At 48.5% G+C, this 27188-nt stretch overlaps 1 protein-coding gene and 1 long non-coding RNA gene across 2 annotated transcripts in view; one reads left to right on the top strand and one right to left on the bottom strand.

Moving 5' to 3' along the window:
* Rph3al (rabphilin 3A like (without C2 domains)) overlaps nt 1-15756 on the bottom strand; it is a 143357-nt gene extending 127601 nt beyond the window's left edge. Inside the window, exon 1 of the mRNA XM_041664388.1 lies at nt 15712-15756. The gene's annotated coding sequence lies outside the window, so the exon portion shown is untranslated. The remainder of the gene's footprint in view (nt 1-15711) is intronic.
* LOC121456319 lies at nt 3471-7631 on the top strand. Its single transcript, XR_005975630.1, has 5 exons — nt 3471-3522; nt 3870-3930; nt 5047-5174; nt 5307-5487; nt 7037-7631. It is a non-coding gene; the product is annotated as an uncharacterized LOC121456319 (long non-coding RNA).
* Nucleotides 15757-27188: the final 11432 nt, after the last annotated feature.

Raw genomic sequence — 27188 nt, 5'->3', positions numbered from 1 at the left:
GGGACCCTCGCCACTCACAGAATCTGCCCAGGTCTTTCGTCTTAAATCCCTCAGCCTCCAGGACGATGAGAAACACATTTCCGCCATTTATGAGCAACACACGGGGCTTGTGATGTGTGCATACAGCTGTCCACAGGGACAAAGGCAGAGACTTCCTGAGAATTATGTCTCGCTGCTGCTTAGCTCAAGTCAAGTGTGTATGGTCAAAGCAAGGGGAGAGAAGTCTTTGTGCCTAAACTGAGGGCAAGGGACTTGAAGAAGTACTTGTGAAAATGAGGAGGCCCTGCAGCAGAATTAGAAAGGTCACCACAGCAACCAGCTCTGAAAGGAACCGTCAGGGACTGGGGAACGAACCCTGGAACCACAGCTGTGTGAGCTGCCAGACAGCCTGGGCTGCTTACCGTGGGGGGCTGGAGATAATGTCACATCCATCTCTGACCTTTCCTTTGCCAGCCTCACCCGTGGTCCCTTCCCCTTGATCAAATACTCTCCCAGACCTTGACATTAACAAGGACAAGCACTGTGACAATTCAGAGACCAGTTGAAAGTGGGTCGTTCCCTGTCACTAATCTGTGTGAGTCAATGACGTTAAAAAAAAAAGAAGAAAGAAAGAAAGAAAAAAAGAAAAAAAGAAAGAAAGAAAAAAAGAAAGAAAGAAAGAATTCATTTCCTTTTTTACTTTCGGATGAGACTGTGCTGAGAGCACAGCAATATAGACAGGAACCTTCTAGAACGCGCAGTCCCTGTGATGGTGGGGGAACTGCTTTGTCTGGAACCCTGGCTTTCTGTCCCCTGACCCTAACACCCCCTCACCTAATATGCTGTCCATCAGGGAACAACAGGGGTGAACCTAGGCTCCCAAAACTAAAGTCTGAAAAATAACACAGGCTCCTCCTCCATTTCTCCTGCTAAACTAAGCCAGCGTTCTTCATCAGCTTGCCACAGGGGACTGAGGGGACAGTGCCTCAAAACTCAGAACTGAATTTAAAGTAAGGAGCAGGGGAACCCCCAAAACATCAAGACCAGATGTTTAACACAGTTTGCCACTAACTTTTGGGGACACTGGAGGGAAACTAAAATCAAACCCAGAGCTTGCACACACTAGACAAGCATATCCACCAATTCTTTCCCGCTGGCTGCAAACTTTTCTGGTTAGCTTTCTTTTTAAAAAGATTATGTTTTATTTGAGTTTCTGTGTGAGTGTCTGTCACGTGTGTGTGTGTGTGTGTGTGTGTGTGTGTGTGTGTGTGTATGTGTGTGGAGAGGTGCCCACAGAGCAAAGAAGAGGGTGTCAGGTCCCCTGTAATTGGAGTGTTGTAGGTCGCTGACCTGGGAGCTAGAACAGGGTCTCACTGCAGAGCCCTGGCTGGCTGAAAACTCACTGTGTGGACCAGGCTGGCCTTTGACTCACAGCAATCCACCTGCTTCAACCTCTACAGTGCTGGGAGTAAAGACGTGTGCTACCATTCAAAGCCAGCCTCCAGTTAACTCTTTTCTCCTTTATATTTATTTATTTTATGTGTACCAGTGTTTTGCTTCTGTGCATGTGTGTCTGCCATACGTGTACTTAGTATCCATAGAGGACAGAAGACGGTGTCTGATGGCCTGGGACTGGAGTTACAGATAGTTGAAAGCTACCATGTGTATGCCAGGAATTGAACCCAGGTCTTCTGTAAGAACAAGTGCCCTGACCACTGAGCAATCTCTCCAGCCCCTCCAGTTAACTAAGAGACTGCCTACTTGAGAGTTTCGCTAGTCAGCCCAAAAAACCAACCATCCAAATAGAGTAATAGGCCTCTGGACACAGTCCAGTGGTAGAGCACTTGTCTAGCGTGTACAAGGCCCTAGGTTCACTCCCCAGCATCGAACATAAAACAAACAAACAAACAAACAAACAAACAAAGGCCATACATACAGAGAGACTCTAACAGGGTCAGATAAATAAAAACTTCGGGTTTGATCTTAATCAACTGTTAGGCAACTGACTTATGGTCAGCACTTAGCGATGTGAGAGACACATTCCATTGTCTTTAGTTCCAGTTGACAGCTGGACACACTATATTCAACAGGGATCTTTAGTTGTGAACAACAGGAATCAAGTTGGGTTGACAAATGTACAAACTTCCTAGAGAAGTTGTAGTTCAGCTATCCATGGGAAGATGAACGATTCTGACATTAAAACAGGCACCCTGCAGACTGCAATGCGCTGAGTCCCGAGCTCATCAGCTGCCATGATGGGAATATCAGCCCCAATATCTTCCCCCTGCCAGCATTACCAAGCCAGGACTCAGCGCAGGGACAGGCCAGGGATGCATGACAGTGGGGGCCAAGGTCCCTTGACGACCTGGGACACGGCCTCAGAGGTACACTCACTTTGTAAAATGAGATCCACAGTACATTGGTGACATTGCAGCTTCCTGAGTGGATGCTATGCTTCAACTAGTAAAGTAGTCGGACTGGGAAGATGGTTCAGCAAGCAAAGGGGCTTACTGTGCCAGAGTGAGGACCTCAGTTCAATCCCCAGCAACCACCAATAATCCTAGAGTGGGATGGATGCCGGAGTCAGTGTAGCTCAAACAGTGACCTTGTCTCAACAACTAGAGTGGAGGTGGAAGAGAACGGTACCTGACATCAGCTTCTGTATCTGTGCACATGCAAGCACATATGTGAACACACAGTGCACACACCCTCCTGCACCTAGCCTAGGAACCAGCAATTCAGCTCCTAACAGAGGCAAACCCGACAAAAGAAGCCAGGCATGATGGCCCACACTTGCAATGCCAGCATTAAGGAGGCTCATGAGCTTAAAACCAGCCTGAGCTACCAAGTGAAACTTCATCTCAAAAATAAATAAACAAACAAATAAAAAGTCTCCTCTATCTGAGCTCATCGGAAGGGACAAGCCAGGTTTGGGGACTTTATTATATGTGCAGCGTTGTGCAAATGGTGGGATCTGAGCCTCAAAACCACAGAACAGGACCAGAAACAAGGGTTGGAGCAGGCTCACCGAAGAACCCAACTGTTGGATTCTTCAAAGGGAGCTACTAATTCAGTGGAAAGCCACATCCCAGAGAAGACTGCGACACAGAAACAAGTGTCGGTTAGTGCCACCATGGGACGTGTGAAGATGTAAATCTAAAGCGGGTGGGGTGGGAGGTAAAGGAAAATACAGGAGAGTAAATGAGGAAACACAACCCACAAACACACGCCACCCCACACTAAACAGATCAGCACGCCAGGCCAGGCGGCAGGAACTAAAAGCGTGGATAATGCGAGTGCAGGGAGGACTGGGAGAACGCAGAGGCACACCCGGAGCTTCAGACTTCAAGGAGCAACAGTATGTGACCCCTGTCCTTCATTCCTGGGAACAACAGCCCAGGGAAACTTGCACTTGGAAAGGATGCTGGCCATAGCCTAAGAAGGTGCAAACAGCCCAGTGTCCATCTGCAAGTGGAAGGGACAAATAAGGTGGACATTTTACCGAGAGACACAGAAGAAACCACAGCAACAAGCAAGTAGTGGGTAAGCCCCACAATACACACGCACACCATGTGGCTATTAAGAAAGTGGATTATGTATGGCCCCACTTACAAAAGCTTAAATGCATGCAAAAATCAAACAGGACAATAAAGCTATAAACCTATGTGGTTAAGCTATAAAGAGCAGTTAATGATTAAATAGCATTAGGGCCAGAGTGTCCCCTGGAGACAGGGTGGACAAATCTGTTTAAGGAGAGGTATAAAATCAGTGTGTAAAGTTGGTCAGGCACATGGCTGCCTTATCATTCTGCTCAAACTGCTCACATGTGTCCGTGTGCCTCTGTGTGTGTGGATTTGATAATTATTTAAAAATTAATAACTTCTACCTAGGCACTGTGATGGATACCTGTGTTCCAGCAACTTTAGAGGCTGAGGAAGATACCTTAAGTTGGTGAGTTCAAGACCAGCCTAAGCAACATAGTAAGACTGAGAAGAAGGAAAAAGAAATCAGTAACTTTCTTTTATTTCAAAAATATTTAATCACCAAGAAAATGAGGATGGAAGGATAATTCAATAGTAAACTGAGGCCCTAGGTTCCATCCCAGCACCAAAAAAAGGAAGAGAGGGAGGGAGGGAGGGAGGGAGGGAGGGAGGGAGGGAGGGAGAAAGTGGAAGGGAGGGAGGTCTGAATGGGCAGCTGAGAAAAAGCACTCCATTACCAAAAGCAACACAACCTACAAACTTGAGGCTGACAGATGGCTCCATGAATCAAGAGGCTTACCACCAAACCTGTGTACGATCCCTGGGACCCGCATGATAGAAAGCAGAGCCACCTGCACATTCACATGCTGAACAAATATGTAATTTTCAAATTGTCTTTAAAACGCCTAAGAAGAAATGTGCACCGCCCCCATTAAAAACAATCATAACAGGCGATGACAGAAAGAAGACATGACTTAAAGAAAGACTGTGTTCCTGGACTGGAAAACTCTTACCTATTCATTATTTCACAAATGCAATTCCAAATGGGATTTTAATGATACTTTTAGAAAATGCAATGAAATAATCATAGGGCTTCATAAAGATTAATGAATACATAGGCAAGCATAACCAAGGAAATTAAGAACAAGGGTTTGCATGTCCAGACATTAACATATATAAAGTCATAATAAAAGTGCAACAGTAAAGCAAGGCATGGTGGTACATGTCTGTGATCCTAGCACTTAAGAGGTACACACAGGAGGACAGAGTTGAGAGCCATCATCTGCTACATAGTGAGTTCCAGGCCATCCTGAGCTGCACAGTGAGATCCTGTCTCAAAACAAAAAACAACAACAAAAAATAAAAGTAACAGAGGAGGGAAAAGGAGAGAGATTAAAGAAAAAAATAGAAAACCCAGACACTTGCGTGTTTGTTTCCTATAGTAAAGCTGACTTTCAATGTCAGTAAGAAGAAAGGGGAAAGGACCTGTCAGATGAGTAGACCTGGTTACTGCACTCAGGGGCTGAGGGATATGGGAGGAAGGGAACTCTCAACATCTGCCTTTTATACCTTGAATTTTTAACAGTGTGGCTATTCAGACTAAACAGTCCTGTCAGCTTGACAAGCGCTGGAATCATGATGGAGATGCTTCTGGGCACATCTGTGGGAGATCACCTTGACTGGGTTAACTGAGGTGGAAAGATCCTCTTAAATGTGGGTGTTAACATTCCCTAGGCTCAGGTCCTGGGAGAGAGAGAGAGAGAGAGAGAGAGAGAGAGAGAGAGAGAGAGAGAGAGGAAGCTAGCTGAGCACCAAGCACTGATCACTTCATGTTTCTGCCTACAGATATCATGTGACCAGCTGCTTCAAACTCCTCAGCCACTCCCTTTCCGCCAACACAGACAGCAAACTCAAACCGTGAGCTAACTTCCTTAACCTTAAGTGGTTTTTGTTGGACATTTTTCTGAAGCAACCCGAAACGCTATCAATTCAGAAAACTGGTACCAGAAGTCAGACCACTGCTGTGGTAAGTGTGGATCTTAAGCCTTTGGAACCGGCTTGTAGGAGTAACGTAGAGTCCGGAACCTGGGCTATGAAAGCCCTCAAATACTGTGAGCGACAGTTAACAGGCCAGTCTGGTGGGAGTTTTGAGGCCTGGCTAATGATATTTCAGATATAAAATCGAGGAAGAGTCTAACCTCCCATCCTAAACCAAAATAAATTCTGACAGAACTAGAGAGAAAACACGGAACAGAAAGAAACAGGAGAAAATGGCAGAGAATACTTAACCAACCTTAGAACAGGGACAACCTTTCAACCCGAAAGCAAAGGAAGAGCTGTTGAAACAGGGGAAGGACTAATGGATCCAACCACAGGCACCACCTGTGCTGGTCCGCCTGGGCTTCCATAACACAGTACCATAGATGGAGGGCGTAAATTGGGCATTGGTTTCTCTGAGGTCAAGAAGCCTGCTGACTGGGTTCCTGCTGAGCGCTCACGTCCTGAGGGTGGGGTGGGGGTAGATAGCTACATTACCTGTGTCTTCAGGACCTTCTGGTAGGTCATGAGGGGTATGGAGGCAGGAAGCACAAGGAAGCTGCTGTCTCTTCCTTGGACAACAATCCCACCCAACAGGAGTTTGACCCTTATTTCGCCCATCCCTCCTTCCTTTTTCTTTCTGATAAAGAACATTGAACGCAGGGCCCAGAGCTCCAGGAATGCTGGGTAAGCATTCTAAGATCCAACCTTCCAGGGCTTTTATGAACTCCTTACTGCATGCACTTGGTTAGAGGCCCTGGACAGTTTGCTGGCTAGAGTCATTTGGGAAGAAAGCCCCTCCATTGAGGAAATGACAGGAACCAGATTGACAGGCAGTGCATTTTCTTGATTGATGGTTGATGTGGGAGGGCCCAGTTCACTGTGGGTGATGCCACCCTGGGTTGGTGGTCTTGGGTGCTATAAGCAACTAGTTGGGCCACAGTGGTGCACGCCTTTAATCCCAGCACTCGGGAGGCAGAGGCAGGTGGATTTCTCTGAGTTTGAGGCCAAACTGGTCTACAGAGTAAGTTCCAGGACAGTCAAGGATACACAGAGAAACCCTGTCTAAAAATAAAAAAAGGAAAGAAAGAAGAAAGGAAGGAAGAAGAAAGGAAGGAAGCAAGCAAGCAGGCTGAGAAAGAGCCAGTAAGCGGCACTCTTCTATGGCTTCTGCTTCAGTTCCTGCCTCCAGGTTCCTGCCCTGTTTGAGTTCCTGCCCTGACTTCCCTCAGTGATGGACTGCTACCTGGAAACTTAAGCTGAAATTATCCCCTCCCTCCCCATGTTGCTTTTGGTTATGGTGTTTTATCACAGCAAATCCTAACTTAGATAGGGTCTTGACAATGAACTCTGGGGAACACAGACATTTAGTCAGTCTATGAACATTTACGTCTCTGTTATAATAATGATGATAACAATAATAAAGAAAAACATCAAACTAAAAGAAAACTGTTCATCACATGTCAGTCAACACTCTGAAGAAGTGAACATATAAACTGTTTTAAGTTCTGTTGTTGGCTCTTTGGTTTTTGCCACAGGTGCTGGCTGTATCCCAGACTGGCTTGCTCACTACCACGCACAGGCTGGAAACTGAACTCACCGCTTTCCTTCCGTCCCTCAAGCTGGGGTTAGAGACAAGCCAACTGTGTCCCTTAAGCCATTGTGTGAAACTGTGAAACCTGGATTGCCTTGAAGACCCCAAATGTTGAGATGCTGGAGCTGAGGGATACCTGCCGAGGAGAGCTGCTAACAGGGAGTGGAACCAGAACAAGAGAGAGAAGTGTGCTGCAGTCAACAAAGCTGAAGGAGTTGGGCATCTGAAGAGCGCTTTGACATCACACATGAAGATGCGGACTTTGGAGTTTTCCCAGTTGGTTCCAGGTCTTGCTTTGGTCCAGCGTTTCCTCACTATGCTCCCTTTCCTCCCTTTTGGAATGGTAACGTGTATCCTGTGCCATTATATGTAGGAAATGTGTGATCTGCTTTTTCATTTTGATTTCACAGGGGCAACAGTTAAGAGATGCCATGAGTCTTGGAAGAGACTTTGGACTTTTAAACACATTTGAGAGGGCTGGAGAGATGGCTCAGTAGTTAAGAGCATTGCCTGCTCTTCCAAAGGTCCTGAGTTCAATTCCCAGCAACCACATGGTGGCTCACAACCATCTGTAAAGAGGTCTGGCGCCCTCTTCTGGCCTTCAGGCATACACACAGAATACTGTATACATAATAAATGAATAAATATTTAAAAAAAATAAACACATTTGAGACTGTGATAGACTACGGGGACTTTGAAGTAGGACTAAATGCATTTTGCATTATGACATGGCTGCAAGCCTATGAGGACCAGGGAGTAGAATGTGGTGGTTTGAATAAATGGCCCCCACAGACCCATACGATGTGGCACTATTAGGAAGTGTGGCCTTGGAGAAGTTGTGGCCTTGTTGGAGGAAGTGTGTCACTGGGGGTTGGAGGTTTCAGAAGCTCAAGCCAAGCTTGGTAGCTCACTCTCTCTTCCTGCTGCCTGCAGATCAGATGTGAAACTCCCAGCTCCCTTTCCAGCACCATGTCTGCCTGCATGCCACCATGCTTCCTGCCATGATAATAATGGACTAAACCTCTTAACTGCAAGCCAACCCCAATTAAATGCTTTCCTTCTAAGAGTTGCTGTGGTCGTGGTGTCTCTTCACAGCAATAGAAACCCTAATTAAGACATGCTCTTAAATGGACGAACTTTGTACTGCACATATCAAAGACGAACTGAGTAGTACAGTGTCTGCCTGGCACAGTGTCGGGGCTGAGTCTGAATTTTTATCACACACACACAACTTCAATAAAATTATGTTTTTAAATTAAAAGTATAGGGTTGGGTGGCATAGTGCTGGATGTAGCCCTGTTGTTAAAGTGGTTGTCTACATCCGTGAAGCCTTGCCTTCACTCTCTAGCATTAAATAAGCCTAGCATAGTGCATGCCTATAATCTATAATCCTAGCATTTGGGATACAGAAAGGCAGATCAGAAGTTCAAGGTCATCCTCTGCTACATAGCAAAGCTGAAGCCAGTCTGAGCGACATGAGACCTTGTTTCAAAAAAAAAAAAAAAAAAAGCAAAGCAAAGTTACGGGCTGAAGAGACGGCTCAGTAGTTAAGGGCACTTGCTCTTTCTATAGAGAATCCACATTCAGTCCTCAGCGCCCACACAGTAGCTCACAGCGCCTGTAACTCCAGCTCCAAGGCCCTGCTGATGTCTTCTAGCCTCCTAGGGCTCACGGACATATGTGGTGCACAAAACTCCTACAGGCTCATACACACCAAAAAATGCATTTTTCATTCTTTTTATTATATATATATATATATATATATGGGTGTTTTACCTACATGCATGTCTGCATCATGCGTGCAGGGCCTGTAGATAGTAGTTATTATACTAGATCTTATTTTCTTCCACATGTAGAACATGCATTCATATTCCTGTATATATATGTATATATGTGCATATATTAGTGGAGAGAGCACATATGTGCTAGAGATGGAATCCGTGACCTTGAATATGCTAGACAAGTAATCTACAATTGAGCTACATATTATTTCTGTTTTTACTATTGACTTATTTTATTTTACATGAATGATTGTTTTGTCATTATATATACTGTGTGTATGCCTGGTGTCCATGAAGCCAGAAGGGGGCATCAGATTCTCTGAAACTGGAGTTACATATGGTTATAGACAGTGAACTGCCATACGGGTACCTGGAAGCGACCCCAGGTCCTCTGCAAGAGCAGCAAGTGTCCTTCACTGCTGAGCCACCTGCCCAGCCCCTATATGTACATTTCTGCAAAGGCACTAGATGACATTGATCACTCATCCTCTCTCTTTCGGACAAGCCTACGACATTTACAGGTGTAGTGCTGCAAAGACCTACCGCTTCTCAGGCTGCACATTACTCCAAGGTACGAAAACTCAAGCTCATGTGCCCAGTCTGCCACCAGGCTTCCAGTAAGCTATATCGTTTTCCACCGCTTACAGCATGCAGAGAGGCTGCCCCAGAGCCGCCATGTATTCCCACCTCTTATCCCTCCCCCACCTTACGGGGCTGGGGATTGAACCCAGGGCCTAGGCATGCCATGGAGGCATATGGCTGCAACCAAAGCACTTAGGAACTGAGGCTGCAGGATTGTGAGTTCCAGGCCAACCTGAGCTATATAAGCAAAACGCTGCTTCAAAAATCCAACGGGGGTTGACAAGATGACTTAGCGAGCAATGGCACTCACCACCAAGCCTGACAGTCTAGGTGCCATCCCAGGACACAAATGAGAGAAGAAACTCTCATGAGTTTTCCTCTGACCTATACACACACACACACACACACACACACACACACACACACCCCTACAGAGATCCCCCTGTCCAAGCCTCAGGACCCATGGACATACAGGTCAGACCCCTATAAAATTTCTCCCTGGTTTCAGCCTAGCACTATATACCTTAGTTTTTATTGTTTCTTCTTCCTATTAAATCATGGCCAACCAATAAGATGGGCTGTCCCCATCACCATGAGCATTCGAGGCAAATCAAAAAGGTCACCTAGTCATGATGAAAGTGGCTCCTAGAGGAGTCCCTTAATTCTAAGATGCTGCATCTTGGTGAAGCAGAGGATCCACTGTCAGTGACTTGGGACCAGAGAAAGGGCAAATCTCACAGAGTCTAGCATCAACCCGACTGCTCAGATGGGCCACACCCAAAGACACAAACACACCAACATGTGAATGAGGCAGAAACACTGCTGACAGGGCAGGGCACCAATGACAGCTCTCTTCCTTGACAGGCAAACCCACCCCCAGCTTCATAACTGCACCCTAACAGTCATGGGGACATGTGGCTGACTGTCCAGGGTCTGAGGAGCACCAGCTTCATAACTGCGCCCTAACGGTCATGGGGACATGCGGCTAACTGTCCAGGGTCTGAGGAGTGCTTTTATATAAGGCGTCTACACGGTACCTGCAGTCTTACATAAGGCGCGCTGGTATTTTTAGCAGCATGGAAATGCAGTGTGAACAGAGCGGCGCTCTCAGTGCACATGCTGGGCTCTGCAGCCGGCCCGGGCCTTGCGATGATGCTCTTTTGTTGGCAGCTCGCTGCTGAAGACCGAGGTCTGGGCTGGGGCTGCTGTAACACCCAGGAAGACCCAATGCCTGGCAACTAGCCATTGGAAACACACGTGCCCTCGCTCACTCACCCCTGGCCCATCCAGGGAGCAGAACGGGGACAGTGTCCAAGCCCAGTAGCTACCTGCTAGTTATGTGAGCTCTCTGGCAGAGTCAGTGCCGAGCAAGGGGCATGAGCAGAGCTAACCCTGGCTCTCCCTCAACCTCCAAACCAACTCCTTCTAGAACATGGAAGTCCATTCTCAAGTCACCTCCTGCTTGTCACTGAAAAGCCAAGATTCCAGGAAAAGTCAGTGAGGTGTCAGGTGTGTGACCCTTCTATAAGGGAAGAGAGTGTTGCGTCCACCACACCCTAGCGTCAGGCTCACGGCAGCCCCTTTTCTGTTTTAGAACATTCTATTGGCATATAATACATACAGGGAAGGACGCACCAAGCCCCATGAGTAAATTCTGGGTTTAGGGTCCAGCTCAGATGTTGACTCCTTTCTTACATGATGAGGCTCTGAGCCCTGTCCTCAGCGCCACAGGGTGGGGTGGGGTGGGGACTGATGGATTCTGACAGCATGAACAAAACATGTGACCAACCAGATTTTAAAAAAAAGAGCCAGATAAGGCGGTTGCAGGAGGACCATTTGAACCCGAGTTCAGGGCCAGCCCGGGGAACACAGCAGGTTTTCAGCTATCCTCCTGCCTCTGGAGTAGCACTATGCTGACTTACGGCTGCCTCAGATTTCAGCCAGCATGACTGATTCAGGGTGCAGCTGCGGCTGTGGAGTGCCCATTCTCTCCACAGCGGAGCTCCAGTCCCTACATTTGCCCCCACTTCTACGTCCAGTCCCGCTGGGGACTCTGAGTCCTTCCCAGTTTAACTGGGTATTAACAGCGCCTGTGTGAATGTAACATTCCTTTCCACTATAGCTACTTGTCCACTCAGAGAGACTTATACAATGTTGAAAATACCTGCTCTAGGCCTTGAATCTTAGAAAAGCCGGTCTGTTCCTCTCCAGTTCCCCCATTCATTCTTAAATCATAGTCTTTCACTGTCCATCCGCACCACACAGGGCTAAGACACAGAGGACAAACTTTCCATTGCGGACCCGTGCGTCACCTGACAAACGCTACTTCTCTGGGCATCAGTTTCTGACCTGGAAAATGGGGGTAATAGTAATACTTTTTAACTTTCCTTGGTCGGGAATTAAATAAGGAAACTGCATCTGGAAGTTCTTGACCCATACTTTTCTCTTTCTTTTTTGTTTGTTTTTGGTTTTTTTAAAAGTATTTTTAGAGATTTATTTATTTTTATGTGCACTGGTGTTTTGCCTGCTTGTATGTCTATATGAGGGGGCTGGATCCCCTGGAACTGCAGTCACAGACAGCTGTGAGCTGCCATATTGGTGCTGGGAATTGAGCCCTGGCCCTCTGGAAGAGCAGCCATGCTATTAACTGCTGAGTCATCTCTCCAGGCCCACACTTGGTCTATATTAATAGCTTGTGGCTGCTGCCAAAGGCATCCTTGTCTCCCTTCACACCTCTGAGATGCCCTGTTCTAGGTCATAACTATGAACAAGGCCTCTGACAACTGAAGAAAACTGGCTTGCCCACTGTGGGGCTGAAGAAGAAAACTGGCTTGCCCACCGTGGAGCTGATGAAGAAAACTGGCTTGCCCACCCGGGGGCAGATGAAGAAAACTGGCTTGCCCACCCGGGAGCTGATGAAGAAAACTGGCTTGCCCACCCCTCGAGCACCTGCTTTACCTCTTCCTGACAAGCATCCGAGATCAGAGGCAGAATAGCTCTTACGCATGAGTAGTGGGTATCACTCAAAAGATGACCTAAACCAGGGTCATTACCCTGGGGTCATCACCATGGCGAGCAAGCTGCCTGGTGACCGGCTGGGACACCCACGATGTCAGAAGCCACTGGTTTGAAGAGGCAAAAAGAATTTAATAGCTACACAAAAAGAACGTGAAGGGGAATACTTAATTTCTCCAGGCAGCAAACACAGAAAAAGCCCCTTCACGCATACAGTGCAGAGACCTAGGAGCAGGAGGGCTGGGACGAGCACTACTGGTTGCTATGGTAACGGGATTTCACAGCAGGAGTTCATTTTCATGTGACAGTGGCCTGCAACAGAAGGGAAGGGCGCCTTCTAAAGAAACTTAGCTGAAGGTTCCAAAAGGACCACTGGAAGTGTCCTTAGAGGCTGGGCACTTAGGAAACTCTGGGAGGGCAGATCTAAGGGGACCCCCAACCCACACCGCTCTCTACTCGGTAACTCTAAAGCCAGATGGGACAACAGCATGTTTCCAGGGATCCCTGACTGATGTCACAGCCTCTGGAGTCAGGGATCCCGTTACCCTTTTGTCTGTTATTTTTTTTCCTAGAGTCCAGGAGAGTCCCAAGCCACCAATATGCCCTGCACACCAGGATCAGACACTGAGGGGACACTGGAGACGTGGAAGAATACACTTTTGGGATAAACAACAAACCCTTATATTTTAAGACACCTTTGAGACTGCCGGACTGAGTTCCATCTCAGCTCTGCCCAATGGCAAGCTGTGTAATTCAGACAGGCTCCAGGCCCTCTCTGATTTTGTATCTGAAGGGCAGAAAGAAGACAATAATCCTGATATCCACCTCTCTGGGTACTTCAAGAACACCTGGACCCTGGTACACTGCCCAACACAGGACACAGAATGGCCACTCATCCGGATAGTACTGCTGTGGCTAAGAAGCTAACAGCAGAGAACACTCGAGATTACACTGCACAGAGCACCCTGAAACCAAGCCACCCATGAGCCCAGAGAGGCAGAAGGCCCTGAAGCTGGAAGAATCAGTAACTCCTGGAGGGAGACTTGATTTGAACAGGGCTCCAGGTCATGAGATGGAGAGTTCTCAGAAATCTGGGGGTAGTTTACAGGATGCACAGTGCTAAGACTCCAGGGGGAAAAAAGGAAGACACTGCCGTCAGAGAACCGCATGATAGCAATGGATAAAGACACAGGGCCAGGAAAGGGGGTCCTGGACCAGTGGGATTTGGAAAATGCAGGGGGGTCGAGTTTTCTCAGGCCATTGCACCTGAGCCAGGCAGTACAGGGAAGGACAAGGGGAACGGTGTAGGGAAGTGAGAAGGTTCAGTGCCAGGACTGAGAGCCTGTAAACTCAGCAAAGGAGCGGAACCCTGAAAGGTCTAAGGAAATCCAGAGACTCAGAGGAGTTCTTAAGAGCCAGTGAAAGCGTCAAGGGCCGCTCATTCTAGAGGTGGGGCTGGCAGCAGAAGTCTGTATTCTGGCCTACAATGATTCAGTACAGGGCAAGCTTGTCCCAGAGGAAGAGGGAAGACCCCTCAGAGGCAAGGGTGGCCTTACAGAACGAGAAGGGCTGTTGTCTGAGACACTTGTCCAGACTCAGACTCTCTCTGAGGGACTGTGGGGCAGCCCAATGCAAGCCTGGACAGTACTAGACACCAGACAGTGTGACCCAGAAGCCTCTCCGAGGCCATTGCATGAGAAGCCGTGAACTGGGTCTGGAAACCAGAAACAAGGAAAGAGGGCTCAGAAAAGAAACAACCGGAGAACAAAACGGAAATAAAGATCACCAGTGGGTAAGGAAGGTGGCAAAGTGGGCACCCGGGGATGGTTAGGGAGTGGGAACAGGAGGGCAGGAGGCTGGCAGGAAAGCCAGTTAGCTTCAGCTAACTAGCAGGGCAGCAGTCAGGCTGCGGGATTAGGGAGAGGACAGGGCGGCAGGTGCAGAGCTCACTTGTGGAGAAAATGTGACAGGGAGAGCAAAGCTTACAGCTCACCTCACGGTTCAGCCTTTTTTTTTTTTTTTTTTTCTTCAGACGGGAGCCGCCAAGTGGCTGACAAAGGCAGCGCTGGAGGGCGCAATCTCTTCAGGTGGGGGGCTGGACGGACCCTGACCTACAGGGCTGGCTTCTCCAAGATGCTCCCACTCTGGGGCCTCAGGGACGCCCCTTTCCCTCCCGTGCCCTCTGGGATCAAAGCTTCCCCGCTGCACAATGCCACAGTCAGCGACCTGGATCCCACGGGCTCAAATGTCACGGAGATCGGGTTTCCACCTTCAGCATCCCACCTTCTCCCAGGGCGACCGCTAAAGTGTAGCCGAACACACGGGTGGAAAATCGGGTCGCTCTGCCCTAGAGCAGCCAGGCGGGAGGTAACCACCTCGGAGTGAGCAAACGGACTGAGACCCCTGGGAGCCGGTTGGGGTGTCACCATTCTGAGCGCACGGGGGCGTCCGGTGTGGTTTGAAACATTCCCCCAAACCTGAATGACAGCGGGGAAGGGGTTTTCAGGGGCAGAACCGGTTCGCCACGGCGGAGAGCTGCCACCTTGCACCTGCACACTAAAAGGCTCCACGTGCTTTCGGATTCCCACTCCCGAACGCCCACCAGTGGGCTTGAATCTAAGTCCAGGGTCAAGGACACCCCACCACCACCACACACACACCGAACACCGAAAGCATTGGATCCCTGACCCTGACCAGGAGGGGCACTGAGGGACAGCGGCACCCGCAGGCCACTCCCGCCGCACGTGCGCGCTCGCTGAGCTCCGCACTTGTTGACTCGCTCGCCGGCGCGCTCGCCCCAGCGCCGCCTGCTGTCCGCGCCGCCCGCGCGCCCCTCCCCCACCGGCCGCCCCCGCCCCGTGCCGGGGACACATTCGGGGCGACACGAGGCTCAACCCACCCTCCGGGGTGTGGGTCAGATCCCAGGAGTGAGAGCGAGGTGACGGAGCAGATCGCGGAGCTGTCCCGGGACAGCTTGCGTACAGCCCGGAGTCTCGGGCATGGAAGAGAGAGGGCGAGCAAGCCCGGGAGCAAGCTCGGCACCAGGCCCTGTCCGCGCCCCAACGGTGACCAGGGACCGTCCCCACCTCGGGTTCCAACATCTCTAGGATCTGAGCTCTAGCTACGGGGCCATCCGCTGCATGTGCTCTGGCCCCCATCTTGGAGCCAAACACACACACACACACAGGCCCCGAGAGACTGGGCCCCGAAAGGGGGGCGGCCCCACTTTAGCCACACTTACCTGGGGGGTTCACCCCGGCCGGGCGCGCTCCCTGGCTGCCCTCTGGCGGCCACTGCAGGTACCGGGCACGCGCCCCGCCCCGGTCCGCCCCCTCTGACCTGGGACCTGTTCCTGCCAGCTGAAGATGGCCTGAAGCCATCTGATAGGTACCATCCCCTTTAGATGGCTCTTCTTGGTACAGAATAGATTGTGAGGGCTCCATTTATTGCAGGTCTGTCTTTTCTTTGGGGAGCTTCAAACCCCTTCTAGCAACCCCAGAAGACAAAAGATAGGGTTTCTGGAAACTGCCGCGGTGCCTAACACTAGCTGGAGCCCAATGTGTTTGTTGAATGAATGGATGGCTGGGGGAGGCACAAATGGAGGGAGCATGCTACGGTCTGCAAAAGAAGCAGTTGCACAGAGCCTAAGTGCTTGGCTCCACCAGTTCAAAACAAATCAAGCTGTATTCATTTCCAGCAGCGATGAGCCTGAATGGTGCCTGGGCATCCAAGTAGAGTGGAGCCATCTCTCCAGCCCCCAAGACAAAACGGTTATGAAAAAATATTCCCGAGATGGCCTTGGAAATCAGTCCAGTGAAAAGCCTGGGACACCTGGTTACCACATCAAATCAGCAGCCCCGGTTAGTCCCCAGGTCATATCGACTTTCATCTGGGTTCTAGATCTTCCCCCATGGGAAATGTGATCTTGTGTGAATCTGTAAGTGAGACTTGCCAGGAAACTTTCCATGGTACAGAAATTTGAACTAACCCCCAGATCTCAAGGATGCAGGGCAGTAGCTTCCAGTCCACTCACAAGCTAGCTTCCAGCAGCTGCTCACGGGACTGTATGCATAGCCTGTTACAGCACACTCGGTCTCTGAGGTGACCCAGCCTCTCTTTGGAAGACTCTCCAGGAGAAATTGATCGATACCCCAATTGCCTTGTGTAGTGCCTTGCTTTAGCTGGAGCTTCAACCTGCAGCTAGCAAAGCTCCTGGTGGGTGCTTGTGGCAGGTACTTCAGCGGTGTACTTGGGTTGGACTGGGGACTCTTATTTTGCTTGTTTGTTTGTTTATTTATTTATTTATTTTGGTTTTTTTGAGACTGAGTTTCTCTGTAGCTTTGGAGCCTGTCCTAGAACTAGCTCTTGTAGACCAGGCTGGCCTCGAACTCCCAGAGACCCGCCTGCCTCTGCCTCCCGAGTTCTGGGATTAAAGGCGTGCGCCACCACCGCCCAGCTTGGACTGAGGACCCTTGCCAGTTTCATTAAGCTTTGTTTCCTAAGTCTCCCCCACACGGCTCCCAGCAGCAACACAACCAACTGCCCTGGTGTGGCTGTTACCTGGGGGCATCCTGTATATGAAAGGAGACCAGCCTAGGCATCCTGTCCTGCCCCACTGATTAGGGAGGCACACTTCCACATGTCTGTATGTCTGTCTGTGTGCGAATGCCCATACATGTGAATACATGCACCACTATAGGCCAGTCGCCAACAGCATGGGCTCTTGCTCCCAGGTCCTTTTCTTCTTGCCGGCTCTTCATCTCCTGTTGTAGGGAAGAGCCTCCTCCACAGCCACTTGACACAGTTCGTTTTTGCTCTTTGATCCAAGCCAACTCTCTTCTTTCATAACATGGGTTACGGATGGGGTCAGGGTATAGCTCAGGGGCAGAGTGCACCTGCCTTTGATCCTCTGCTTGAGAAAACAAACACAAAGTAGGGTATGGTGTCCATCTGAAGTTCCAGCTACTCGGCAGAAAAGGCAGAAAGATCACAGGTTCAAGGCCATCGATGTCATCCTGGACAAACTGAGAAATACAGCAAAGACCTTGTTAAAAAGATCACAGGTCTGTTTTTAAGGCCCTGTATCCCAGGCTGGCTTCAGACTCTATACGTAGCAGAGGGTGTTCTTGAACTCTTGATCCTCTACCTTCTAAGTGTTGAGGTTTCCGGCCTGCGCCCCCACACCTGGTTTATGTCATGCTTGGGATCAAACACAGAGTCTTGTGTGTACCAAGCAAGCACCTTACCACCCGAATCCCATCCCCAGCCCATATCCTCACCAGCTGCAAGTCCACCTTATTTGGAGAACTCCAAATAAGGCAGACTTCATTCACTGTCAACAGAGGCCATTGTATTGCAACAGAGTGATTATGTTGACGTCCGGGGGACACAGGTGAAGCTGGAAGATCTTCTGCCTCACCAGGGCTTTCCCAGCAGAGAGGAGAATGAACTTAGACAGGAAAGGGATCTCTGGTGTCGGCTGGCTATTACGCTTCCTCTCAGCTCACAGCTCCAACTGGAACCTCCCAGGGAGATGGATAGATAAGGACCCTGGCCAAGACTCCCTAAGAGAGAGAGTTGGTCCCCACGGCCACTGAGAACTGCTGAGTTCCATGGGAGGGAGTTAGGAGAAAGCCATCTCCTCTTCAACACCCTCTGTGCCTCCTCCTTTACCATCATGCCACACAGAAGACCCTTCCAGGCCATCCAGGATGCCCGCGAGAGGGCAGCTCCCAGGCAGAACATCTGCCCCTGGAGGGGCAGAGTCTATGGGGAGAAGGCGTTTCTTGAGAATTGGGCCTTCGTCCTTAAGTTTAGGAGAGCATGGAGGTAAAGCAGAGTCACTCGGCCACCAGACTGCTTTTGTGTTCATCAAGGGACTCCTTTATTAGAGGGTTATCCTGCTCATAATGGGTTATTTAGCAGCCCCCTTAGCCTTTACTTACTAACTAGTAGTACAGACTTCTGTCACTCACTTGTGACAATGAAAAGTGTCTCCAGACATCACTAAGTGTCCTTGAAGATCACCTTCCTCCCACATCAACACCCTCTTCCCAGTGAGAACCAAGTACCCAGGGCTGTTTTCCAGCCTAGCAGAGCATGAAAAGGAAGGCAAGGAGCTGGGCAACTCGCAGTGCAGGACAAAGCAAGGCAGGGCAGGGAGAGGAGGGGAGGCCTGCATCTCCAGAGAGATACCCAAGGCCAAGAAAGATCTGCCAACTGCAGCTGGGGGCCTAGCAGTCCTGGGAGATCCCAAGTCAAGAAGGTGCCTGGGTCCCAGGAAACTCCTGGCTGTAGAGGCCGAGGGATGACCTCTATAGGCAAGTGTTCAGAAGGAGTCCTGCAGCTATCTCAGGGGCTCTTGAAAAGCCCTGCAAAAGTGGAAGTCTGGAGGAGAGAAAAGAATGAGGAAGGGGAAAGCCATCTTTCCCTCTGCTTCAGGGGAAAGAAATGAAATTGGAAGACAATAGAACTTAGAGTTACAAATCTGCGTGATTAAATGAGGGCTGGGAAAAAATATGTCCATGCCATACTTGTGACTGACCTGTTATATATACATATATATATATATATATATATATATATATATATATATATGAGCCAGATGTGGTGGCATACACCTTTAATCCCGGCACTTGGGAGGCAGAGGCAGGTGGATCTCTGAGTTCGAGGCCAGCCTGGTCTGCAGAGTGAGTTCTAGGACAGACAGGGCAACACAGAGTACCCCGTCTTAAAAACATTTTTTGGCAGAACTTAAATTAAAGATTTCACAGTGAGATATTGTCAGTATTTTATAAGCCGTGACCCCCATGAGAAGGCTCACATATGAGGGCAGTGCATATGAAGGGAGACAGACACTCAAGGGATGAAGACACTACCAAGAGCTGGGAGGAGCCGGGAGAGTGGCTCGTGCTGTAACCTCAGCATGGGGGAGGGCTGCCATGAGTTCAAGGCCATTCTGAGGTGCTGAGTAAAACCCTTCTCAAAATTTAAGTGGGGGAGGACACACACAACAACAATGACGACGACGGGGGGGGGGGGGTTGGCAACTACTCCGCGGGTACCTGATGGCTCTGTCCCCTGAAGGCACCGGCACTCACATGCGTGGAACCACACAGATACACACACACTTCTCCACATAATGTATTTTTATTTTAAGTGGCGGTGGTGGTGAGGGAGATGTTGTCACCTGATCATGAGAAGTTCAGTCCATGGCACATTTAAAAGCTGGCAGAGGCAGTGCGTTCCTGCCATCCTAGTGCTGGGGGACAGAGGCAAAGGTACAAACATAAGCCTCAGTGTAGCAGGACATGAGGAGTTTCCCCTAGCGAACCCGGGGGCAGACATGAAGGGTGAACAGGAGTCTGCGAATGTGGGGAAGGACATGAAATATCGGGGCTAATACGGAGAATGTTGGAAAGTTGAAGAGAATGGGCAGACAGCAGAGGGAGCTAATGTGAGAGACCCTAATAACCAATGGCCTCTAGCCTAGACACTTAAAGTTTGAGGTGCCAGCAAAAAATATCAGGGCTGAGGCTCAGCCAATAGAATGCTTGCCTATTGTGTACAGAATCCTGAGTTCATTCACAGCCCCGAATAAAACAAGGCCTGGTGGCAAGTGCCTGTAATCTCAGTGCTCAGGAAGTAGACCTGGGAGGGTCAGGAGTCCAAGGTCATCCTCAGCTACATAGAGAGTTGGAGGCCAGCCTGGGCTACTTGAAATCTTGTCTCAAAGAAGAGAACCAGTAGTGTGTGTGTGTGTGTGTGTGTGTGTGTGTGTGTATGCGCGCGTGTGCGCACGCAAGCTGCCTCTTTCCTATTGAATTTATCCACAAGACAAGGATAAATACTTATCAGATGATGTAGATAAATACTTATCAGATCCCACAGGTGGAACCTCTTGCTAACTCTTGCTAAGACCATGAATATTCATAGAAGACAAACACATCCTCATTACAGAGTTTCATGTATTCCCAAGAGCTCTTGATTTAAGTCACATACAATCTGTGTACAGATACCCATGCGTCAGCTTAGAGACATGCTCCTATGAGCAGAGACACACTTAGAATTTAGTGATTGTGCCTTGAACGCTCCTTCACCTTGCCTCAAGGAACTTGACACCCTTTTGGTCCAGTAAACAAATAAGCCTCCTTCTATATACTGCCTATGGCACATCACACACACACACACACACACACACACACACACACACACACACACCACAATGGAAAAGGAATCAGTAATCTCTTTTTCATGTTTCAAATAGTCAGGTGAAGCTGCCTATTTACCTGGGTCTCCAGTCCACTGGCTCAAGCTCTGTCTTCATTTGGGGCTGACAGGAAGCACCGCCTGTGACAGCCGATTTGTTCTACAACGTTCCTAGAGCATCTCGTATGGAGCAGTTGCTCTGCCGGGTGCAGGGGCCTCCTTCCTCTCTAGTTTCGAGGACTCTGGCTTGGTAGACAGACGAAAGGGAGAGGAATAGCAAGAGTCAGAGCCAGGCATGGTGGTACATATCTGGAGTCCCAGCACAAGGATCAGGAGTTCAAGGCCATCCTCAGCTAAATAGTGAGTTCAGATTGTTTGAGCTATTAGGCCTTGTTTATAAAAATAAATAAAAAATAAAAATGGAGCAATCACAACAGCAACAAAGACAATAAGCCTTCAGAAAAAAAAACACAAAAGTTGTTTCAGAGGGACTGGAGAGGTGACTCAGCAGTTATGAGCACTTGCTGCTATTTCAAAGACCAGAGTTCAGTTCCCATCAATCACATGGAGGCTCACAATTTCCCATATAACACTAATTCTGGGGCATGAGAAACCCTCTTCTGCCCTCTGCAGGCACCAGGCATGCACATGGACACTTACATATATGCAAGCACTCACACATACACATAACATACACATTACACATAAGAGCATAAATCTTTAAAAATTGTCACAGAAGAGACTGCACTCTCACTACAACCCTGCAGCTGCCATTCACACTGTACCAGGGTGTTGCAGACCAAGAGACAGGAGTCGCCCTGGCTTCTTCCTACAGTAAGAACTTCAGTTTCCACCCCGTGCAAACAAGGAGTGACACCCAGGGAAATGAAATCCTTTAATCCCTTAATGGACCTGGGCTCAGGCTTCCCTGTCCAGAAGACTGGAGGTGGGAGCAGTCAGGGTAGGCGACTTGGCAGACACAGGACACCGCAAGAGTGTGGGAGTCTCTAGACCTTCAATGACGCAGGGCCGCACTGACTAACGGCCCCACTCAGTCACCAGTCACCAGCACACTGGCCTCAGAAGCCCCTTTAGGCTGCCTTGGAACAGCAGGGGTGCAGGCAGCCCAGGGCACAGAGCAGGCAGAGCTGTATAGCTCCCCATAGAGCTGGTGTGAGGAGAGCGACCTTGCCTACCTTCCCTGCAATCCCATAGCCCTGGTACAGCTGGAATCCCAGGCTTTTCTTCCAGGCTTATCTTTATTTTTAGAGCAGCTGTGAATATATAGAAAAGAAGTGAGAAGACAGCATAGAACTTCTGTATGTACCACCTACTCACACACACACACACACACACACACACACAGAGAGAGAGAGAGAGAGAGAGAGAGACTTATTGAGAACTCCCTATCATTAGGATGGCACATTTGTCATCATTTTTGCTTTGTTTTACAGTGTCTCATATAGTACAGGTTGTCTTGGAACTCATTACATAGCTGAGGAAGGCTTTGAACTCATGACCTTCCTGCCTTCACCTCCTGAGTAATGAGACTCCAGACTCGGGCCATGGCACCCAGTTCACATCTGTGATAATGAATGATTCAAACTTTGAAACATGTTTACTAACTGGAACTCACAGTTCATTCAGATGTTCTTTTGATGGAGCCTAATTCCATTTCCTGTCCCAAGATCCCTTCCAAGATATCAGTTAATTTAGTCATCATGTCTCCTTGGTGGCCTCCTGGCTGTGACGGTTTCTTAAACTTGCTGCCTCTGATGACCTTCCCCGGTTGAGATGTAGCAGAGCTGTCTCTATTAGAATCCACCAGAGAGCTCTCTCATCATTAGACTAGAAATACAGATTTAGAAGTGAAGAGCCTTTATATATGTATATCATAGAAGTGTACACTATTGGGTTAGAGAGATGACTCAATGGTTAACAGCAGGTATTGCTCTTACAGAAAACCTGAATTTGCTTCCACATTGCATGGCTCATAAGCACCTGTAATCCCAGGAGGTCTGATGCCCTCTTCTGGTCTCCATGGGCACTGCACACACACGTGCACACATGCACATGCATGTGCACACACATACACAAAACAAAGAGTGTAGGGGTTTTTGTTTTTGTTTTTTTGCTATAGATGGCCTTGATCACTTGATTTGCTGGCTGAGATGTCTGTCAGACTTTGCCACTGCAAGATCACTCTGTCCCCACTTTCCATAGCGTGTTCTTTGGAAAGAAGCCCCACTCAGCCTACATTGAGAGAACAGAGGTGTTCCCCTATTAATTTATTTGCTTTATATGTTTTTGGTTTTGGTTTTGGTTTGTTTTTTGAAACAGGATCTCTCTGTGTAACTCTGGCTATCCTGGAAGTCGCTCTGTAGAGCAGGCTGGTCCCAAACTCATAGAAATCTGCCAGCCTCTGCCTTCCAAGTGCTGAGATTAAAGGTGTGCACCACCATGCCCAGCCTGGTGTTCGCCTCCTTGAAGGGAGGATCCACACACACTGTTGGCACCTCTGTCTCCTCTCTGCTCGTTTACTCAGTCACCGGTGTGTCTTCATGCTTTCGTGGACATTTATCGTGTAGTTTGGGTTTTATTCCAATTCTGTTTTGATTTTTTGCTCCTATTCTTCCAGTTTTGACTGTTAAGCAGTCTCTTACCTGGTTCCCATGGCCTTTGATTCATCTTTATCAATGTGGGGACTTGGAGGAGTTTGAAGATGGGATCTTGGCAACTTCTTTACTTTCTGGCATTATAAGATGCTTGAGGCTCCATTAGAGTACTACTCAGCAGTAAAAAAAAAAAAAATGACTTCTCGAATTTTGCATGCAAATGGATGGAAATAGAAAACACTATCCCGAGTGAGGTGTCCCAGACCCAAAAAGATGAACATGGGATGTACTCACTCATTTTGTTTTCCTCCCCTGATTCTAGAATCTGCCATATTTTCAAGGAGCTGGGATTAGTTTATTGGAGAATGACACTAACGTGGATGTGCTCATTGCTAGCGGATCTACTTTTACCCCTCAGTTCTGGGGACCAAACCCAGGGCCTCATGCACATTTAGCACACCTCCTAGTGAGCTACACCCCAGCCCTGTCTGCTTTCCTTCATCAGTTACAGCAGGCCAAGGCAAGGTTTAGTCTGCCCAGTACATGGTCTTGTCTCTTGGGGATCAGTGCTTGGAATCAGGCTCCAAAGAGCCTTGAATTCCAGGCCTTGGAAGGGAAGTATGGAATGGGAAGATGGACTCAGTCTCCCAGCATGCTGAAGAAGCAGTCAGAGTGATCTTCCAGGCCAAGATGAAGGTATGGTGCTTCTGAGATGGCCACGGACATCCATCCAGTCAGAGAAGGCAAAAGGAGAGAGCCTGGGGGCTGGAGAGATGGCTCAGTGGTTAAGAGCACTGACTGCTCTTCCGGAGGTCCTGAGTTCAATTCCCAGCAACCACATGGTGGCTCTCAACCATCTGTAACGAGATCTGGCACCCTCTTCTGGCCTTCAGGCATGGAGGCTGAACACTGTGTACATAATAAATAAATCTAAAAAAAAAAAAAAAAAAGGAGAGAGCCTGAAGATAAGTGATCCCAGGAGAAAAACAGCAGGGCCCACAGGCATCCTAGGATGTGACATCAGGACCAAGGTGCTTGGCTGAGGATGCCTATTGATTGTGCATGAATCTATGTAAGGGGATGCTTTCTATTCCACCTGCCTGGTCCCAAATAACCGACTCAAAGGTTGAATATGAAATATAAATGCCCGGCCGAATTCTTACTCTTAAATTAACGCCTATTCTGGGTCTGGAGTGAAGACTAAGTGGTTAAGAGTGCTGGTTGCTCTTCCAGAAGACCTGGGTTCAATTCCCAGCACCCACATGGTAGCTTACAACTGCCTATAACTCTTCCTCCAGGGTATCCAACACTCTCACAGACATACATGGCAAAACACTAATACACATAAAATAAAAATAAATAAAAACAAATCATTTTTGAAAATTAACCCATATCCCTTTATTTATATCCTGCCACATGGTAGTGCCTTTCTTAGCATGGCATGTGCATCTCCTGCTCCCTCTACATCTACCTACAGACCCCTGATTCTGCCCTTCTCCTTCCCATCATCCTTAGTTTGGTCAACCCGCCTATACTTCCTGCCTGGCTACTGGCCAACCAGCGTTTTATTAAACCAATTTGAGTGACAAATCTTTACATTTACAAGATTATTCCACAGCATATCTATTTGAGAGACTGTCTATACTTTAAATTCTCTCTTCCTAAGTTTTCTTTTTTCATTGATGGAGATTTGTTTATACTAAACCAGTGCTGTACCACTGAGCTAAAGCCTCAGCCTCCCTACCCTATTTTTTTATTAACTTTAAAATTTTGAAGACAGGTCAGGCAGTGGCAGCACACACTTTTAATTTCAGCACTTGGGAGGCAGAGGCAGATAAGTCTCTTTGAGTTCAAGGCCAGGCTGGTTGACAGGGTCAGTTCCAGGACATCCAGAGAAATAGTGTCTTGAAAAACCAAACCTAACCAAACTAAAACAAAAAATGTAAGGACAGAGTCTTTTCGTTTTGTTTCCACTTGTTTGTTTTAAGACAGGGTCATGCTCTATGTAGACCAGTCTGGCCTCAAACTCACAGAGATCCACTACCTTTGCCTCAAAAGGCTTATTTGTTTATGTATTTATGTATATGAGTGCTTTGTCTGCATGTATACCTGCACACAGAAGAGGGCATCGGACCCATTATAGACAGTTGTGGGCTGCTATGTGGGAGTTGAACTCAGGACCTCTGGAAGAGTAGAGCAGGCAGTGTTCTTAGCTGCTGAACCATCTCTCCAGCCCTTTAAGCTAGGATCTTGTTCAGTACCCAAGCAGGCTCTTTGAACTTGTAATCCTCCTGCCTCAGTCTCAAAAGTAGTTGAGATTACAGGCCTATGCCACCAGGTCTGGGCTATGTGTGTATGTGTGTGCATGTGTGCATGCGTGCCTGTGAATGCATGTGTGTGTGTGTGTGTGTGTGTGTGCATGTGTGCCTATGAATGCGTGCGTGCGTGTGTGTGTGTGTGTGTGTGTGCGTGCATGTGTGCATGCGTGCCTGTGAATGCATGCGTGTGTGTGGTTTTAACAAATGGGATCTCTTGCATCCTGGGAAGGCATTCAACTCTTTGTAGGTATTGAACTCCCAGTCTTCCCTCTCCCCATTCTAGAGATTAGGAAGGCCATGGCACCTGGAGCCTCCAGCCTGCAGCTTTGTTTTTCTTAACACTTTCCAGGATTTTTTTCTGGGAAACAAGCCTTTTGGGGCTCCCTCACTGACTGAGAACCAACAACCTGCAGAGTTCAGGCACACAGCAGCTGTCCCCAGCAAGGCCTGATTCTATTTCCTCTTCTGGAGACATCCTATGGGAACAGGAACATAAATCAATAACAACTATTTGAGATAAATCTGTGCCAGAAGCCACCTCCGTAGGGGTTGGGTGATGGAGCGGGCACAGCAACCCACATGCTGAAGGTAGCTGAGGTTCAAAGAGGTCCCAGCTTCCTCTTAACCACACACAGTGAAGCAGGCTGGGGTAAACAACTAACCCAATTGCAGGTGAGTGAGTCCCAGCCTCCTGGGACTTGCAGTGAGAAAAGGCCTCCAGAAATGGTTCAGAGGGCAACATGAGAACCTGCATCCATCACACTCTGGTTGACCCCATCTCAACCTCACAAAGCCACCTGTTTTACAGGTAGAGGAAGCAGGGCTGAGGTCTCCAGAGGTTACTGACCCAACGTGACAAAGCTCATAAATGCTAGTTTCTGGATTCCAAGTATGAAGTCTCCAGGATGGGCTCTTGACTCCTCAGCAACAGCCCAGTCAGAGCTCGGGCATTCCCGGCTCACAACCATCTATAATGACATATGGTGCCCTCTTCTGGCCTGCAGACAATACTGTATGCATAATAAATAAATAAATCTAAGGGAAAAAAAGGAGAGAGAGAGAGCCTCTCGGAAAGACAGGAGGCAGGAGATCTGCTTGCCTAGGCAGGAAGGGGTAGATAGGGAGTGGACAGGGCTTGTCCCTTAAAGGGACAGGGTACCCAGGGGACAGGCAAGGCCGGCAGATTTACTTTTATAACAATCCCAACTAGTTATCCCTTTCATTGGTATGTTGTGATTGGTGGCTTAGACTAGATTGTTGGGGGCCTTGAACTGGGTAAAAATCCCCAGTAACCTTAAATTCTTAACAACATAGCAAATAAACAGCAGAACTAGACTCAAACCTGCACATAGCTGAGCAGGACGCAGCCTCCAGATGGGACCAGTGGGCAGCTGGTGACTTCCCGCACAAACCCACTCTCACCCCTTCTTCACAAGCCTGGTCAAATTTTACTGTCTCCATCGCTTTCTGGAGCCCCAGCTCCTGCGTAGCTAAGACCCACACCCACAAAGATGGGGTTTGGAAATGTCAAAATCTAGAGATGAAGAGAGGTGACTGAATCCTCCGTACCCACCGTT

This window comes from Microtus oregoni, unplaced genomic scaffold (assembly GCF_018167655.1).
Source record: "Microtus oregoni isolate MIOR12 unplaced genomic scaffold, Mior012 000015F_ref0000493, whole genome shotgun sequence".
NCBI classification, from domain to species: domain Eukaryota; kingdom Metazoa; phylum Chordata; class Mammalia; order Rodentia; family Cricetidae; genus Microtus; species Microtus oregoni.
The sequence above is the reverse complement of the archived record's forward strand: the minus strand, read 5'-3'. Positions and strand labels throughout refer to the sequence as shown.